The 18880-nt window shown below is 33.5% G+C and overlaps 1 long non-coding RNA gene across 1 annotated transcript in view; it reads right to left on the reverse strand.

The window, feature by feature from the left end:
* LOC110484797 (uncharacterized) overlaps positions 1 to 10003 on the reverse strand; it is a 30927-nt gene extending 20924 nt beyond the window's left edge. The window contains exons 1-2 of the long non-coding RNA XR_004147831.3: positions 8470 to 10003; positions 7582 to 7711 (exon numbers count right to left, since the gene is read on the reverse strand). This is a non-coding gene — a long non-coding RNA (uncharacterized LOC110484797). The remainder of the gene's footprint in view (positions 1 to 7581; positions 7712 to 8469) is intronic.
* Between the last annotated feature and the right edge of the window lie 8877 nt (positions 10004 to 18880).

Genomic DNA, 18880 nt, shown 5'->3' on the forward strand with positions numbered 1-18880 from the left:
AGAAAATAATTATTAATAGGAGTACATTTTTTCCATCTATATTATATATATATAAAGGAAAAATTTAAAGAACAAAAAGGAAGTATTTTGCAAGATAGAGAAGTTTAAAACAATTTTTTTTTTGTGATCATTTAGACAGTGTAAATATCAAGAAAAAATTATGACCTCACTAAAACTAATATGTTCCTTGCCATTGACTTCTGTATAACTGAGATTTAACCTACAGAATAAAAGAATAAATGAAAGATTTTCTTTGGAAGCTGAAATATGATCTACTTTTAAATACTAGTAAAACAATATAGAGTACATAATACAGTCCAAATCAATTATTCATCAAGTGTTTACATGGCATTTTAGTCCCTAGTAGTAAAATCATGAAAGAAGGTCTCCAAAGAATCAAATTTCTGAAGAAGCAAAATTGATTGTTGCAGTTCTCATGTTAAGGAATGAACCTGCTCACAGGAAAAAAATAAGAAAATAATTTACGGCTGGAATTTCAGCTGGGAGATGGGGACATGCAACAGAATTGCATAGCAACATACAAGTTTGCAAACAACATAAATATAGGCCTGTCCCCAAAAAAGAAGCATAACATAGCTAAAAATTGAAATAGAAAATTTTAAATGTTGAATAAGAAACATGGACTGAAATCAACTTTCCTTCTATGTGATTTCTGGGTCAAGAAAATGTAGGAGGTCTCTTTGTTTTCTTATAATATCATTATTGGAGCTATTTTCCTCTCCCTGAGGAAAATATCTTTATCAGTTTTTCCCTGCAGCAGAATATGTCTAATTCCAGCATTAGATAACAAGAGCCATTATTATTCAGGAGTTATCAAGCTCTCCACAGAAGCCAGAGTAGTTTTTCTGATGGTATATCAGTATATACTAACTTCATGTAAGATTGCTTAGTCAACTGTACTTCCCAATCATTGTAGCAGAGATGGAGAAGTCTTCTGTTTGCAATGCATGTTCAGATCTAGTTCTCAATTCTTTAAATCTCTTTAAATGCGATTTCCTCCTCCTGTCAATGTTCTATGAACTATTATTTTATTTTCTGAGCAGCAGGGATGGACAAGCAAGGTATGAGGAATTTTAGAAGGCAAACTTAATTTTTTTGGTCAATATATTGTTAGCTGTCCACTAAGTGCCTTTGTTAATTTGAAATTAAGTCTGGAATGTGCATACCTCTGTTTTCATAGCCCTTTATGAAACTGAAATTTATATGTTTGAAAATACATACAGAAAATGCTTGAGTTCAAGGTAATAGTGAGTTTGGGTATAGCAAATATAGATTTTTAGGGGATCTGTATTTTTGCAGAGCCACTTTCTAATTTCTGAACACATCAGTGTTACTGTGTAGCTATAAATAGAGTAGGCCATAGGCTGTCAGAGAATTGCAGAAAAGATTCAGGGACTGTGGGAAGCCCATCCATGTTGCCCCTCAGCCCACCAGTAAAGGCTTCCAGCTGAGGAACTCTAATTGACTGGATGAGCAGCTCTAGTCTGAAAATAAAATTGAATGTATTACCTTCAGTTACCAAAAATGAAGGACATAGAACGTAGAAATGCTAATGTAGTCACTCCTAGTAGGTGGGTTTTCCTTTCCAAGTAGGTGCTAGGAGTCTACCTAAAGGGGCTCTACTTCATTGACATACAGAGATTTGGGGGAAAAAAATACCATCAGTAAACCAAGCTATAAATATTAGACAATCAGAAAATGGTGCAGAGCTACAGTTTTCAAACTATTTTGAAGGCTTAGTAAATACACAATAATTGTGATTTTTTCAATTAATTCCCAGTATTCTTTGAATTTGTTTAAATCAACTTTCTGAAGAAAGCAGCTAGGTAAATTAACAACTAATTGAGAGTTGGGGTAAGGAATGTATCTTCAAACAAAACTAACACAGATTTCCAGGGTGCATGCAACACTCATTTTATTAGGATGTCAACCACTAATCCTATTTTCCATGTATGTTAAATAGATAAATATTTCTCAAAATGAAAGGGGAAGTATTCCTTTTAAATAATGACCTTTCTATAAAGGTGTTTACATGGCAAGACACATGTCTTTTCTGCTGTTGAAAACTACATGTAAAACAATCATGTAGGTAATTTTGGTTCATTTAGCTGAAGTTCTGTGCTGAAAGGAATAATTTGAACACTTACTAAGGTAGAAGGAGAGAGGGAGTATGCACATATCTTTAAGGATCCTAAAAATCCTTAGTGTGTATAAGAAGAGGAAATACTTCCTTCTCACTCTTCTCTCTCATGACAGTACCTTCACCAACATTTTTGTGATGCTTTATGCACGAAATATTTGAAATGTTACATGGGATGGCACAACACAGAATTAGCAGCCTTTCAGTCTTCATTACTACTGAATAAAATTTTGTTGAATACATTTTTCATCTGAAAAGCATTTTGTTTTCTGTGTTAGGTTTTTTTTTTTTCCTGAGGAAAGATAAAAATGTATCTGATATAATGATTATATGAAAACTGAAACCTGGTAGCTAGCTTTCAGGCTAAATGGGGGAAGACTTAAGGAAGAAAAAAATCATTCAGACCTGCATTGATTTCTAGCACCTTTGCCTTTGATTCTAATACTTGACTACTTACATTCTTAAAGTACTTTAGGGCTTTGTATACAATCCCCAATAGGTTTCAGAAATTCAAAGACACAAAGAAAAATAAACCAAAAAATTTTATACACCCTGAGTGTTTCTACTTAAACACTGTTGAAAGAACTCTGAATAACCTCAAAAAAATCCCTGAAGATTTTATGATTCAAATTTCAACTCAAATTCTGATCATTATGGCTAAAAAAAAAATAACCAAATAAACTTCCTTTGTGTTTCTTAATCATCACTTAGGTTGCTATTAATGCCCTAGAAAATATAAATTCATTTTTATTTGTTGCAGCTACCAAGAAAGGAAGTAGAAGAGCAAGGTAAGCAAAAGAATAGAAAAAAACCCTTCTGAAAAATAAAGAAAAATGAAGTTGATCAAACTAAACTAGAAAAAGTTCCCTACTGAAGGGGTTTGGGGGTTTTGTCTGTTTGGTTTTTAAGGTTTTAAGGTTTTGTGGGATTTTGTTTAAAGTATTAGCATTTGAAGTCAACAGAGAATTTCATTTAAGTCTCTCAATTACTCTTTGAGAACAATAATTGAACATGACATCAATGAGAGAACAAACTTATTTATACTCCTTTGGGATAATTTTAAACCAGAAAGTGCTGTATAATATTCTGGCTTTTAGTTTGCAGAAAATGGTAATGACTGCATTTTCCTGTCAGGCATATGGTGTTCTGCAAGGGGGCACAGGAAAAGGAGAGTGGAATATTGCGCAGGGCTATTTTGAATCTCAGTGGGGGAGACCTGCAAATGGCATAAAGATAGAATAAAAAGAGGAATATAGACAGGAAGGAAATCATGCCTCTGTGGATGATGTGAACCCAGCTTTTGTGTAGCATTGAACATATCTAATGGATTTCCCCATGGCACATTGCACAGATCCCATCCATGAAGAGGTTTAGCCTCCTTCCCATAGCTTCCCATACCCATACCCATATAATCTTGAACAAAACCCAAAATTATCTATCTATCTGTCTTCTTTTAACAGGCTGGAATGCTATCTCTGTCTTAACATCCAGCAGTGTGCAGTGAAGGATGAAACCAGGCACTTCCTTACAGGAACTGCTCGTGCCAGCACAGTTTTAGCCCCAGCAGAGCAGACATGTCTGGCCCAGGGTCACCAACTGCTTGAATACAATATCTTCTCAAAGGTTTCCTGTACATGGGATTGAAGTATTGCTTATTTCAAAAGCTGTTGCAAACCCAGAGGCTGGGGTAATCTGTGATGTCCATAGAGTAACTGTACATTAATTTGACGTATACAGTTGTCTGATCAACAGTAGCAGGTATAAAAAAATAAGCAAATGGAATTATAATGTGAAGGTAAAAATGCAGTGCTTCTTTAGAGGAAAAGAAAACCTTCAAGATAAGACAGGAACAGAATACTTAGTAGCTGTATAAATACAAAAGAGAATCTATAATGTCTCTGAAAAAATGAATGCAGTGTTAAAATGCATAAAAATCCAGAGCATTTTTTCATAAAGAATTTGAATTCAAACACTACTGCCTGATGAAAGCTTCAGCAATGTCTGAAAAAACTTCAGATAAAATTTCAGTCAGCAAGGCAACAGCTTGAATCCATGCTGCAAATTTTAGGAGATTAGAAGTATTTCTTTTTTCCTTCTTTTTTCCTTCCCTCTACACTCACTGAAGTTTTGTCTGTACAAAGATAAGTGCATTCATCTTTATACCCACACAGTTGGTATAAGTGGTCATTTTCCTATTCACTAAATGTGCTGCCATGACATAAACATGACTGAACAACAAAAAGATATTCTTTCAAGGTTTTTGAGAAAAACTTTCTGTCTTTGCACATTGCACCATTTTACATCAATTTAAAAAGTGCTTTTCTGAGAAAAGGTTCAGAGGAACTTCTGAAATATTGTGGAAGAATCCCAGATATTGATCTGGAACTTATGCATCCTACCAATTTATTTTTTTTTTCCTTTTCCTACCTCTATGATAGGCAAAAAAGACAGATTTTTTCACTTTGGATTTTGAAATATTCATATAGTGCATCTGTTTGGAATACCTTAATTTTTGTATTCTATCACTGATAGCATTTATATAAGAAAAACATTTAGAATAGTTATATTTTTTTTCAGTTTTAGATGCACATGGAATTCCAGTACAGACAGAACCATCTGCATTAAAAGGTAAGCCAAAGCAAAGCAAATTGAAAACTTTACTCACATTCTACTTTGTTTTGGAGTTTTGATAAAAGAAAACAGTATTTAATTCACAATGCTAAAACATTTTTTTTCTTTCAGTACATCTTCAATAAATCACAAGTAAATATATGTTCAGACATCCTTCAGAAAATATTTATGAGCATTTATAAGGTTGTTAAAACATATATTTATTCCTCAAAATTAATGAATTAAAATGTCATAAGTGTTTCATTATGAGGTTAATGATTACTCATATACTTAAAATGTCTCGTTCTATTTTCATCTTCTTACAATAAATATATCTGAATAGATCACATGGGGTATATTGCCAACTTAGCAGACAATAAGATATTGAGTAACAGTGGTCAATGTCTAATAGTACATACATGATTCTGACCTTCAGTGACTACTGGTGACATATATTAAAATGTTTTAAATGGTTTACTACACTATGCCTTGCTTTCTCAATGTTTTGTAATGAATTGAAATTAAATTATATCTAACATTATTTTTTTATGCCAAATAATAGAGCGATGCTTTAAGTCCACATATCTTGTTGCAGCTTGCACATACCTAATAGAGTGAAAAAAAGAAAATCAGATGAGACTTAAAATTAAATATGCTAGTCAACTTCACTAACTTAACTGATCTGGGAATTACCAAGATGTTACACACAGCTGAGGTCAAAACATTTTCTGAAACTATTTCTAATCTATTCCACTTGTAAAGGACAAGTGGAGTTTAGCAATTTAGAGATAATGTTTAAGACATCACGTCCTTATTTTAAATAAAGGCTAAGAAGTTAGAAAAGACAAGTTTTCTTAACACAGTAACAGATTTTAGGAGATTTAACCCTATTCATAGTACTTTTATGTTATTCCATTTCCAAATTTATCTTTTCTGTGGTGGCACAAAATCCCTAACCTGACAGCTACCAGAAAAGGGTTTGCGTTATTTGTTCAATTTTCTTGCTCAACAGAGATAAAAATACGTGTGCTCAGCACTCCAGTTTAATCAATTGAGTCTTGCAGATTTCAAGTTGCTGTGTTCTAATATACCCTTATCTACATGCAGATATCACTAGAAACCCATGAAGAAACAATGTCTCCTGTTCAGCACATTCACCTGAGATCGGACCACATAGATCAGGTGCTCCCTTCTCTAGAGTCATTTGCTCTTTCAATAACATTTTGGTCATCCGATAATCAGGTGAACACTCAACTTGAGATTCTTTCTCTTAGGAAGTTTAATGACTGTCCAGTGGGGTTAAATAATTATAAACAAAAACTCCACACATTCATAAACAAATAACCCCTTTATATAGTTCAAAACATGCTAAAATTTTTAACAAGCAGCATAAAGACAGGTACAAATACAGTAATATTTTCTCTCTGCCATTTCCTCATTAGTTATGGGAATTTGCGACACAAGCTCAGAACTCTGATTTAGAAACCTTGTGTCTGCATTTGGAATTACAAGTTTTACTAGCAGTACTTGTACCTTCAGTCCTTTGTCACTGCTGCCTTTTTTTTTTAAGGAACGTTCATTCCAAAACATTCTGCAGGCTGCTTCTTGTATCCATGAACAACAGTTTAATTTAATAACTGTTTGCTCTGATTACATAATTTAAGACTAATTTAAAATCCTCTCTTTGGGATTTAATGGCTTTCAAAAGCCGTTTTCTGATGAATATGCATTAAACTTATTTTTGTTTTTAGCAAAATGGATACACAAAGACACTTCACAAATCAGCAGCGTTTTCAAATTGATTCCACAAAGCACTAAACAAAGAAAAGAAACAGCTCTGTAATCTTCCTGGATTTTTCCAGCAATTCAACAGTTTCCAGCAGTGGTCAAAATTACATATAAATTACATCTATGATATTTTAGGAGGTTTTATTTTCTCATTTCTGAATATCTCCTTATCCATTTACCTGCAACTAAAGTGTAGACACCTGGCAGTAGTTTTTACATAGCTACCCAGTCTTTTAGGAATCATACTGAGGTGCTTTGAGTAGTATTTAATTTCTCTATGCTTTCAAATGCTTAATGAGTATATATTTTGTTCAATAAAGTCTACATGAGAAATGTACCAATGCCTCATAGACATTTCTGAAAACAACTGGGAACTTTGTTTAGTTTCAAAATTCAGAATTAGAATTTGAATATTTTTGAGTAGGAACTATGGTGTAACCTTCAGTCAAATGTGAGAAATTTTCAGAACAGATACTTCAGGTAAAATCAATATTAAATTAATTTTAATAGTAAAAAATAATTAAAATATGTTAAAATTGTAAACATTTTTCTTTCAGTTCATGCAGCAACCTTTCTACTATACTTTGAGTTACAGTTATATATATTTCTGTAGAACACTTCAAATAGTATTGAACTGATGATATTTTTCAGCATACAGAACTCCAATTATTAAGACAAGAGTGTCCAAACAGGGAGATATAAAAAAGGAGTAGTTGAATGCAATATTAAATTATATTAATATACTATAATGATAAATGTAATTAATGCAGTAAAATTAACACTATTTTCTAATAATTTTTAATTTAAACATTATGGTATCATAATGTTATCTGGGTTGATTTATTATAATTAAATTCTAGAGCAGGCTTGAATCCTAAGAAGAAATAAAACTTCTCTAATGAAGTGTAATATTTTTTCCAGGTGTAATGAAGTGTAATATTTTTTCCTTAGTGAGGAATTTTTGAGAATTTAGGAAGCTGGGTAATGCCTGTGAGAAAAGGAGTTCAGTGAAACTCACTCACTTTGTCACAGCCAGAGTATCCAGATGAATCAGCTGCAGCTCTGATGCTGACACTTGCCTTTTGCTTTTTGAAGTCAGTGGCAGAAGGGACAGGACTCCACAGCAAAGCACAGTATCTTGCCCAAGAGAGTCTGAAATGCAATTGGATTTGGAATCAGGCAGCCTGAAAAATTAAACTCAGCAAATGGTGAAGAGGGAGCCTCTTAAAACATACATTGGGAACTGAAGAGGAGGTAAGGAGGATTGCCAGGAACAACCTCTGACATGGCAGTGGGAGATCCTCTTCAACATTTCTCCAAGGGCATAGCATTGCTCAGTGATGCTGTGCAAAGTTATTATTAGGTTCTAAGGATTTGTATTTTCAAAGATTTCAAATAAAAACCATCAAGAGAATACATGAATTAAAGGGTAGAAGAATAAAGCACAAATTATTACTTCCTCTCCCCCAGCATGTCCTATACAGTTCAAACATGGTCCAATCAATTGCTGCATCTTGGGCAGCCTGATAGTGACACTCATGGTCTCTGTAAAATATCCTTCCTCCCTACTCTTCAGTCCTTTGTGGTATTTTTCTACGTGCAAGTTCTTCAAATGAAAGTCCACTTTTTTAGTTTTAAATGCAATGTTTTATATGCTATAAATATATATACATTTATACAAAGATATACAGCCCATATGTGTGCTCAAGGGGATGGACTATTGCTAAAATTCCTCAAGACCATTCTTTATAAATAGTATCAGATTATCAAATGAGCAATGAAACTTGCTTGCCTTAAAATAAGAAATGAAAATACTAGAAAAGTATTAATAAGAAAAAAAAAAACCCTGTACTGTCACAAGCAACCCAAAATCAAAGAAAAGACCACAAGTAGTTATTTAAATTACTTACTGAAAGATATTTCATTCCCTCAGTGAGCTGATTTAGTATCTTTATCCTGAAATTGCAGTAGTTGGAGTCGTGGATCTTGTGTATGTCTCATGCTCTCGGTGAAATATTTTTGCTTTGAAGGCCTAGAATTTAGAGCAGTTTCATATTTCACTCCAAATCCTTATATTTCCTCCTAAACAGGAAAACACCCTCTTCATCAGAATGCAAGTTGCTTCTCTTTGGTGTCTAGTTGGCACCATTTAATGAAAAATGTATGTTTGGACTGAATCCTGCCCAGTCTCCTTCATACACATACTGCTAAGATGCATGCACTGGAGAGTGCTTTAGCAAACTGAAGGAAAGGGAAAAAAAACCAAACATAAAAAATTTATTAATATTCTTGGTCTCAATTTACATATTTAAAGATGCCAGCTTCTCAAGTCATGGATGAATGTTGAGAAAATGTGCACTGAGTGTGTAATGCAGGATTTTGCATCTTTGCATATTGGTATTTTTTAAAGCTATAAGCCCAATCTTATATTAGCTCAAGCTCTGATACCAAGCTTACAGAGACTAATCAAATTCTGTGCCTCTATTAGAATCTTTCAATGCTGTTAATGCAGTTTAATTGGTGCAGTGTTTAGAAAGGTGAGCAAAGTTCCAGGTAACTGTAGTTAATATTTTAAAATAAAATAGAGTCTCACATGTGTCAAAAAGTTTTTCTTAAAGTGTGGGATAATTCTTTCACTCAAAATCATTTTTTAAAAACAATTCATCTCCTAATAACCTCTATTAATTAATGTTGATGATTTCATTTTCTGAATGGGCCTCAGAATTTGATTTTGTTTGTTCCATTATATTAACAATACTTGAATATACTTTATCTTCGCACAGCAGAGTGTCTTTATGTGCATATGCTCAAATTAATATTTAGGGAAAATGTCTGTATTCAAATCAACTCAGTTTTTCCTACAGAGTACTCATTTGTATGTACTACTGCATACTACTTTAAAGGGGTAATGCCATATTAGGTTCCATTTTGTAAGGTGTGAGAATCCAAATTCAGATCAGTGCGCACAAAATGTGAACGCTGAAAATTTATTTCAAATGTTAAATGCATTATACAGATGCAAATCCAAGATCAATTTAACAATAAAGACATGTAACTTAAAAGAAAATAGTATGTTAGAAACAGAAATATTTTTCCATTTCAGAGCTTTCTGACAGCTGTCTTTGGTCACAGCTGAAATCCCGCTAACATTCATTTCAGAAGGTAAGAGGTTGTTCTGAAATTTGTCTCTGATTTTATAAAATTTGGTAAAATACATTTTGTGAAATTATTTTTGATCATGTGAGAACAAGACTGCCATTTTAAATAACTGGTCTGGAAATAAGATGAGCATACTTGCACCTCTGATTTCTTCGTTCAAGAAAAGCAGCATGCACACAACTGGTTCTCTTTCATTACTTGTGCTTTTGATTTCATCTCCCCTCAATGAATATAAAGAGAAGAAAAAACGAGATAAAGATCATTCCAAGTAGAATATTATGACTGGGGGGAGAAATTATCTGTTATTAATTTTAACAAGTCAGAGGAGAAATTCTATTTCTTCTTTGTACCCCACTATAACAGTAATTTAGAAAAGGATTGTTTTGCACATTAATGCTTATATACATTAATAATATCAGCAGCAGTCACACAATATTTTTTAGTAATTATATTATGCAAATAGGATCTTATTGTGCATTTGGGGGTTTTGTTGCTTGATGTTTCTTTTGAGGGAGGGGGTTGGTTATTGTTTTTGTGGTTTTTTCTTCCTTTCACAGTCACATATATATAAAATTATTGCTGTTTGACTGTTGCAGATGAACAGGGCTTGCCACAAAGGATGTGCCAAAATTAAGTTGGGATCAGCTGCCAGTATTAAATTTGTTGTTTGTCAGTTTATGAAGCTTTACTTCCTGGCTACTTTTTGTTATTTTGTGTACAGATTACCAGGTGCAGCAAGCAAAAAAAAAAAAAAAAAAAAAAAAAAAAAAAAAAAAAAAAAATAGAGAATTTTCTGAAGCAGCCATGGGAAAAGAGGGAAAATTAAGAATTCAGCTTTTTAAGCCAGAAATGAAAAATTGTTCAGTTATGTTGTATTCCTGTGTTGTACAGCATGTAAAAATAAATACATGGGAACTTCATGAGTACATGAAATAGATTACAAATGTGACCTACAACTTGTATTCCACAACTATTTAAACACAGTAATAGGACAGACATAAAAATCACATATCTGGGTTATGACTTTGTTACATCTACTTCTATTTCCTCTAGTAGTCTGTAGGTGTTGCTGAAAGGGCAAGCAATTCTATTACTGTTAAATGATGCATTTTGTAAATTTCTCTTTGTAAATCTTACTGTGAACAAGATTAAAAATATTATTTTTTGTTTTTTTAAGGAAAACCTTGATTCATGTAAAATAGAATACACATATTCTGACAAAAAGTAGAAATTGCTGTGACTTACTTTCTGCTGAATCTTTATATATCCTTTAATAATCTCTTGTACTACATGCCTTCAATTTAAAACTCTTGAGTTTTTGCCTTGAGTGACCTATATTTCAAACTTTATTTTGATTACTCTTGTCTTTATGAGAAATAGGTCAAGTGTAGAAATTCGCTAATATGGGAAATGAATCTGCTTTCTTTGTTTTCATATTCCATCTGGGTTCACTTATCCAGAATATATTTCCAAGTCTTACTGGTATAAATGATCCCAGTAAGAAATAATATCAAAGGAAATAAATGTAATCTCAATTTCTTGTCTTCCTTAATAATGGTCTTCATGATGCCCTCAATGTTATCTTCTTTTAGCTCTTTTCTCAATTTTATGACACCATTTCTATTTTGGAAAATTTTCCTTCAAACCATTATCTTACCTCAACAGTCTTTGGACATTTTATATTTGTAATGAAGACTTCTAAAGAGTCCACATATAATTCAGTCAAGTGGCATTGATATTGAACAGCAATGCAGAAGTACCCAAGCTACAGCTAAAGTAATTTGCTAAATGCTCATAACAGAATGTAGCACTGGGGAATGTGCCAGAACACATTGGGAAAGAATATAGCTTATGTGATTCTGTGTCCAGGCCAATAAACTCTGCACAACAGAGTTTCATTGCATGTTCCTGAATTTTCACTTCTGAATATAGCCATGACAGAGTCAATTGCTCTGCTGGTACAGACATGAACTGAATTATCTGATAATAAATCAAACAGCAGATTAGTTTGGAAGAATTCCAATTATTATTATTTTTTTTTAATTTGCAGAGAGACTGCACTTCCTGAAAGAGCTAACCATCATAAAACATATGGTCAGATTCTATTATGAAGGTCCAGAGTCCAATAATATTATGCTCACTATGCTTCACTCTTCCAAGCATCTGACTGATCTCATTATGAACAAAAAGATGAAAAAGGGGCCTATTTTTTTCCCAGGTTTAAAGATGGCACCAATCAATAATTCTTCTCATGAATTTTTAATGCTACAGGTACATTTTTTGAACTGCAGGTATATAGTTGTACAGTAACTATTTCAAACATGAATGACAACTACAGCCAGAAAAAATTACTTCAGAAAAAAGCTCCAACCTTAACTGCCAAAATTTTCATAATTAACCAAAATTTACAGTGTTGAGAGTAAAGTTGAAGAAGACTAGTAATTATTTTAAATGGTAGCAAAGTAAATCATGCTGGCTTTAAAGAAAAATGTTAAACTTTAACTTTTTAAATTATTTTTTGAAAGTAAGAAAAGTATGGCTTTGAAAGAATGACTTACGCAGGAAAAGAAATAGAAATAATTCCCCACATTTTAATTGTGTTGTTCTTCTAAGTGAGTATAAATTAATGGTAGCAAAGGTACTTTAATAAGCAATGAGAGGTAAAATGACAATGATTTTTCCCTATTGAGAAACTTGCTGGCAAGTCTCTTATGTTTATTCTCTTACCTGCAGATACTGTGAGGTTTATAAAGTAATTTTTATGCATATTTCTGTAAGTATAGATTAGTTTCTGTCTAAAATGTTTTAGTACAGTAGCTTATGTCACAGACAAGCTTTTACTTAAGAAGATTTTTCAGTTGATACAACTTAGCTGAATTTACAGGAAAAGATATTATATTAAATGTTATATATTTATATTATATTTTGCTCCTATCACACAGAATTTCACAGAAGGCATTAAAATACAGAACTGATAATACTGAAGGTATTTTTGATGCAAGTGTTGGTGAAGGCAGTGATAAAAAAACCAATTTCCTGGTTTTTGGCAATGCTATATTTAAATAAACACATTTTATTTTGGACCTGGGAGAATTAGAGAATAAAAGCTGCATGTCAAAAGGCAAGACATGCTTGAGAAAGAATACTGAGATAAAAAGGCAACAGATGGATACCATTGAAAACATTTCATACTGAAAGTTCTGTTACTCATAGATTTTTATTCAAATAATCAACAAATATACCTAATATAACTCATTATAAAGTCATTCCATTTCTATAGCTCACCTTCTTATCTAAAGTAAAGGAAATTAATTTTAAGAGTTACTTAGAAGTTTGGTCAAAAGGAAATAGCTGAATAAATTTTTGACTTCTCAATGAAATAGTGATGGAAAGGGGCAACTAGAACAAATTTCTAAAATTTTAATATTTACCTAAGTTTGATTCTTTCACATTTTGACAGTGGAATTAGGGAAGTACTGTTATTTGTCTTTAAAGTCTCTCTAAATGAGCATAAAACAGTGATTTTTTTTTTTTTTTCACTAATCCATACAAGTGGTTTATATGTGAACTTTGCGACCAGTACCCTTAAATGTCCAGATAACGGACCAGATGCTTTCTTCTGTATAGAAACCTAGGCATCTTATGTGTGGCAGCAAGCATCACAGCATATATTTGGAAAAATTCCTTAAGATGGATCTGGGACGAGGCTGAGGCAGTCCCTGAACCTCTGAACTCGGAAACATTAACTGATCTCCCATGGCCACTGAGAGCAGGTAACACCCACCTGTCAAAACAGAATGGTCATTACAAATACCACAAAGTGAGCTTTAATGTCTATATGAATGACACAGCTTGACTACCCACACTGGAAAGGGCATGATATCTGAGGACTTAATGGATATGAGAAAAGAATTCATCCCTAAGATTTTAGTAGATATAAGCTATTCAGAGGACTTGGTGGTAATAACTGGACAATAAAATCTAATAAAAATTACTTGTACAGTTGATTTTATCTCATGTGATTTCTCTTGCTCTGAATATTAGTCATATCAGAAAGTACAATATCTATTTTGGTAACCTCTTGAAATAGGAGTAGTCCTTATTGCTGGATGTCTATTCTAGCTTGAAAATCTTGACTGTATTTTTTGAAAGTGAAAAATTCCAGAATGACTTCTTTCTTTCTTTTTGAAGCATTGCAAGTATTTTTGTTTTTTACAGTTTTATCAAAATTATTCTCAAAATAGAAACAAATACCTTATTTAACAGAGCACACGTTTGGATACAAAGAGCTAAAAAATTCTATTATTTTCAACAGCATTTAAAAGAAGCTCTTAAATTCATTTTAATAGAAAATTTTCTTCTCTTCAGCAGAAGATTTTCTCACCAAAGCTATTTTGAAATTTATTTTTTTCCTTATTAGTTCTTAAATTCATTATCATTTACACAACAATTTTGTGCTTCATCTCTGAAGTTCCTAGTATGGGGATGTTATTGCTTCCCCATTCTGCCTTCACTTGTCTGAGGAACAGCTTAGTACATGTACATGTCAAGGGTGGAGAGATACCAGGCACAGGTGTCTCCTGATGATCACATTGCCTGAAAAGGTCTTTGCTCAGGTTGTGAAAGCAGACAAACCTTGTCACTGTAAAGCCAAGCCCAGGCTTTTTATCCCTGTTTCTCTGTGGAACCACTTGTTTGGTGATAAACCCAGGCTGAAACAACTCTGTGATTTGCATTTCTTGAATTTCTTTCTGGCACTGTGACATTGTATAGAGGCAGATTGAACACTTCATACTGCAGTCGAGAACTGTGCTCTCAGGGATTGTTTTCAATCTTTTCCAGGTATATTCTTTAGCCATTTATTTGCTTGTCTATTTACATATATGTTTTCAAAAGCCCTTTGGCCCTTCCTTAAAATTTCTTTTGAAGACCTTTTTCTGTAGGAGTTACCTATTGATTTCAACACATTCTTAACATGGCTGAATAAAAATCACAGTAATGTTTAGAATGTGGCATCAATCACTTCTTGTTTACACAATTTTTAGACATAAAATCTATAGTTTCTGCAATATATTTAAGGAAAATGCAACACAAAGGCAGAACAGTGATTTGCTGAGTTTTTATTTTGATTTCATTTCAGCTTAGTATTCCAGCCACTCTGAGGAAAGTCTGATCAACATTGAAAAAAAATAATAGCTCTTTTAAGAAGCTTTCAGATACCAGCAGAGCACAAATTTCATATGAATGAAGCATTACACATGAGAGAAGATTATTAATCTCAAATCACTTCAGAATTTGTCTTGCCTAATTTCTTCTTCAGGCTACAGTTATGTCATTTTTTGTAGGTAGAAGACTAATACAGAGAAATAAAAATAAATAAATGACAGAAAAACCTATTCATAAAGTAACATTCCGTAAGATCTCATAGCAGAAACTCTTTTACCAACACAGGTTTGACCTTGTGTCTTTAATTTAATTCACAGTATTTCACCTAGGTTTTTTCACTACAAATCCCTTACAGTAGAAAAAAATTCCTGTTAAGATGTGACAGCTTAGCTACAGTAAGCAGCTTTCCCCTTCTCATGATGGTCTTTTTCACCTATATCAAGACCTTCAGTAAACTGAGTAGTATTTTCCGACACTTTACTCCCAGGTGACAAAGTAATCTACTTTGGACAGATCCTTGGGAGATGGGGGATCCAGGAAGTACTAACTAGAAGATATTATATGCTGTAAAATGCTTTAAATATTATAGTTTGGCTCAATATATTTGCCATATTCTGGTCAAAACACGTGGATTTTTAAGACGTCATTTTTCCTCAAAACATAATAAATAGAAAAAATGGAACTTCAACAAGAAAGAGATGTAGAAGTTCATAAAATGCTACTAAATCTTCTATTTTTGATAGTGACATAAAATTTTAAAGTAACCGTTGTTATTCAAAATACAGCTATGTGATTGCAAGATGAAAATCCCATTTATAAATTGATTCAGGAATACAAGGGTTTGGACAAAAATATGAGCCACTCGATGTGACAGTTTTATAGTCACACTTGGGCATGATCTTTAGTCCCATGATAAATGTAAGTAACTTCAGCAGCTTTGAAATGGAAGATGAATTATCCAGAATTACATCATTAACGTCATTGGGTAGCAACTTGCAGAAGTTACAGACAAAAAAAAGGCATAATTTTTCCTAGGTTATCCTATGATAACTAATAAAACCAATTTTATCATTGAATTAATTTCAGTCTCACAAAAAAAACCCCGGAAAATAGCACTTACATTCTTTAAAGCAAACAAAGAAACAAATGGAAGACTGAAAGGGATCAAAACCATTGCTTACTTAATTGTTATTAGCAAGTCTTACATGGACTCCTTTTCTCATATGCAATTTTCACATCAAACATGTTTGGATTTTGGTTGTTGTTGTTTTAATTTTGGCTGGGGTTTTGTTTTTTTTTTTTTTCTTTTTCTCTTCTATTTGTGCACACATAAGCACCTCCAGCATCATTTTTTTAGTCACCTGTCAACACCAGTCAAAGCCACACTAAGGAAGCATGAGGTATGAAAATATGCTTTACTGAAATATGACAAGGACTACAATTTACTGAATATCTTCTGCAAGTTTATCATAGTGGTGAGGCAAGCTGGTCAGTGCCGCTACCTTCCCCACAAGCATCCTTGGAGGGAGAGCATTTGGGCAGGTACACAACAATCACACACTCAAACACTCAAGCACACCACAGCCAGCGGGCAGGCGAGACACGGGAGGACCTTCTGCATGGGGTTCCAGTGAGGGTTTATTGGGGTCTAGTGCTGAAGGGGTCCAGGGACAGAAGACAACGGGCAGTGAAGGGTCCAGGGTATAAATATGTGAAAGGGGATGGAGCAAAGTATCAAGGCCAATCAACTGAGGACTTTGGGGTGGTACAAAGGGTAGGAGCCAATAGGGAGTGCCAGGGTGGACAGGCAGGGTTGCATTATCTGATGGGGAAACAGGGAGTGGAGAATATTCTAGAACAAGACCATATAGGGATAAGGATGGTCAACGGGCCAATGGGGAATTCAGAACTGGTGTAAATTAGCATAGTGCTGCAGAGCACCATGGGAGGAAGCGTTTTGTCTCCCCCTAACCAGGGATGCCTGGAGCCTATGGTGCATGCCTCCAGGGCATTTCCCTTTTCCCAAAAGACTCACAGGCCTCCACAGTTTATTGTGATATAAAAGATGTCTTACTAGTTAGCCTATTACATTTAAAATACAATTTAAAAAATGCACTTCCATGCCACTAACATACATTTGGACTTATCTTCTGGTTGAATGTTCTTTTTTAGTTTTGGGGAAATAACTCTAATATAACAAACACAAAACCAGCTTGTATTGAAATCTCATTGTGTCAAATCATTCTAATATTGCCAGAGATGGTTCCTTTTCCTGTATTCTCTTTGAATGTTTCACAGCATTTACCAGCAATTTTTAAATTTTTATTCAAGCAAAATATAAACAATCCAAAATTAAGAACATTTTCGAACTGGCAGTAATCTAAATATCACTATTGAACACACTTTCATCCAACTTATGCAGTTCAGACTGGAATAATAAAGAATCTTCCACTGAAATCTCTCTTACACCTATATTTTGCTTTAATTTTAAGTCTTGCTGAGCAAAACTGACTACAGTTCTTATTACAATCTATCTCTAATTTGTGAATGCCCAAGTTTTTCAATCCTTGGTTGAAGTCACTGATAGTTAGGCACAGTATGATTTCCATAGTGTTGTTGCTTAGTAAATTATTTTTGTACCACCTCTTTATGGTTCCACAGATTTCAAACAGTTAGTTGATTGAATGTGTTGCACCTGTGGTCTCATTTTTTCTTCTAATTTATTTGAGCAGTTCCATTTGTCCCAAAATCACAATGTTAAAGGAGTACATTGAAAATAATGAATCAAGTAGGAAATAAACTAAATTTTATAATGGAAAAAAATATATAGAGATTTTAATACTTATGGCAGTAGCTGGTTGTCTTGACTCTAAAATCAAGCAATATATCACAGACAAAATAAATAATTAATTGTTTCTAGTTCGCCTCAAAATACAGTGTTACAAAGAAGAAATATTCTCTACACTGTGAATTAATTGTTCATTGGTGTCTTAAAGGACTGTTCCACTTAAAAAACTTACTTATTCAAAGGGTAGATAAGGATTTTGAAATTTGTATGCAGCACATTCATGCCATACTTCAAAGCCCTTAAAAAAACTATTAATAGCTTTTGTATAAAGTCTTATCTCTCGTGAAAGACAAAAATCACTGGCTTGCACCAGAAAACTGAAATTTCCATTAGTCATCAACATTGTGATCAATAGAATGATCTTTAATGTCAAAACTAAATATCAGTGGAATTATTTGAGAAGTTCCTTAAAATCATGTCATAAGACCAGCAATCTGACATAAAGAAAGAAGTCAAATTTCAGAAGAATGTCTGCTGGAGCAAAGGCCAATATCTGCCAGTTTCTCTATATGCAAAATTATGTCAGTCATTGTACTTGCTGTGAAAAATATAAACTAGTTCTCATCTCTTTTGAAATAAGCTAATGTCATCACAAAGGCATCCTCTCAGCCTTGGTTTAATGGGAATGAATCTTGCAGATTGGATCAAAATATGCACCCTGTACCACTTCAGAACTTGGACTCAAGCACAGGAGTCTAGTGTATAACATTGTCATAACCAACAGTACTGCACTGCCTGCACACAGAAAAGAGGAGAATTCTGGATTAGTCTTGCATTTTATAATTTTGTTCTGCTTCCTGTTCCCAAAGCAAGCATCTTCTTGAATATTCCCTTCCCAAATTTTTCAGTATATTTGTCTCATTATATGTGAATTCAGAAAAGAGAAACTGTTTATTTGGTATCATCAATCAAACTTGTCTTCAAATGCAATTCTCACATCTCTTTTTATGTAATTGTCCCCTCTGCACTGCACTTGTAAGACCCCACATGGAGTGCTGCATCCAGCTCTGGGGTCACCAGCAGAGGCAAGTCAATGACTTGTTGAAGCAAGTCCATAGTAGGGCCAAAAAGATGATAATGTGGCTGGAGCACTTCTCCTATGAAGAAAGGCTGAAATAGTGGTGTTCAGCCTGGAGAAGGCTCCAGGG

Source organism: Lonchura striata, chromosome 2, assembly GCF_050655825.1.
Source record: "Lonchura striata isolate lonStrDom1 chromosome 2, ASM5065582v1, whole genome shotgun sequence".
Lineage (NCBI taxonomy): Eukaryota > Metazoa > Chordata > Aves > Passeriformes > Estrildidae > Lonchura > Lonchura striata.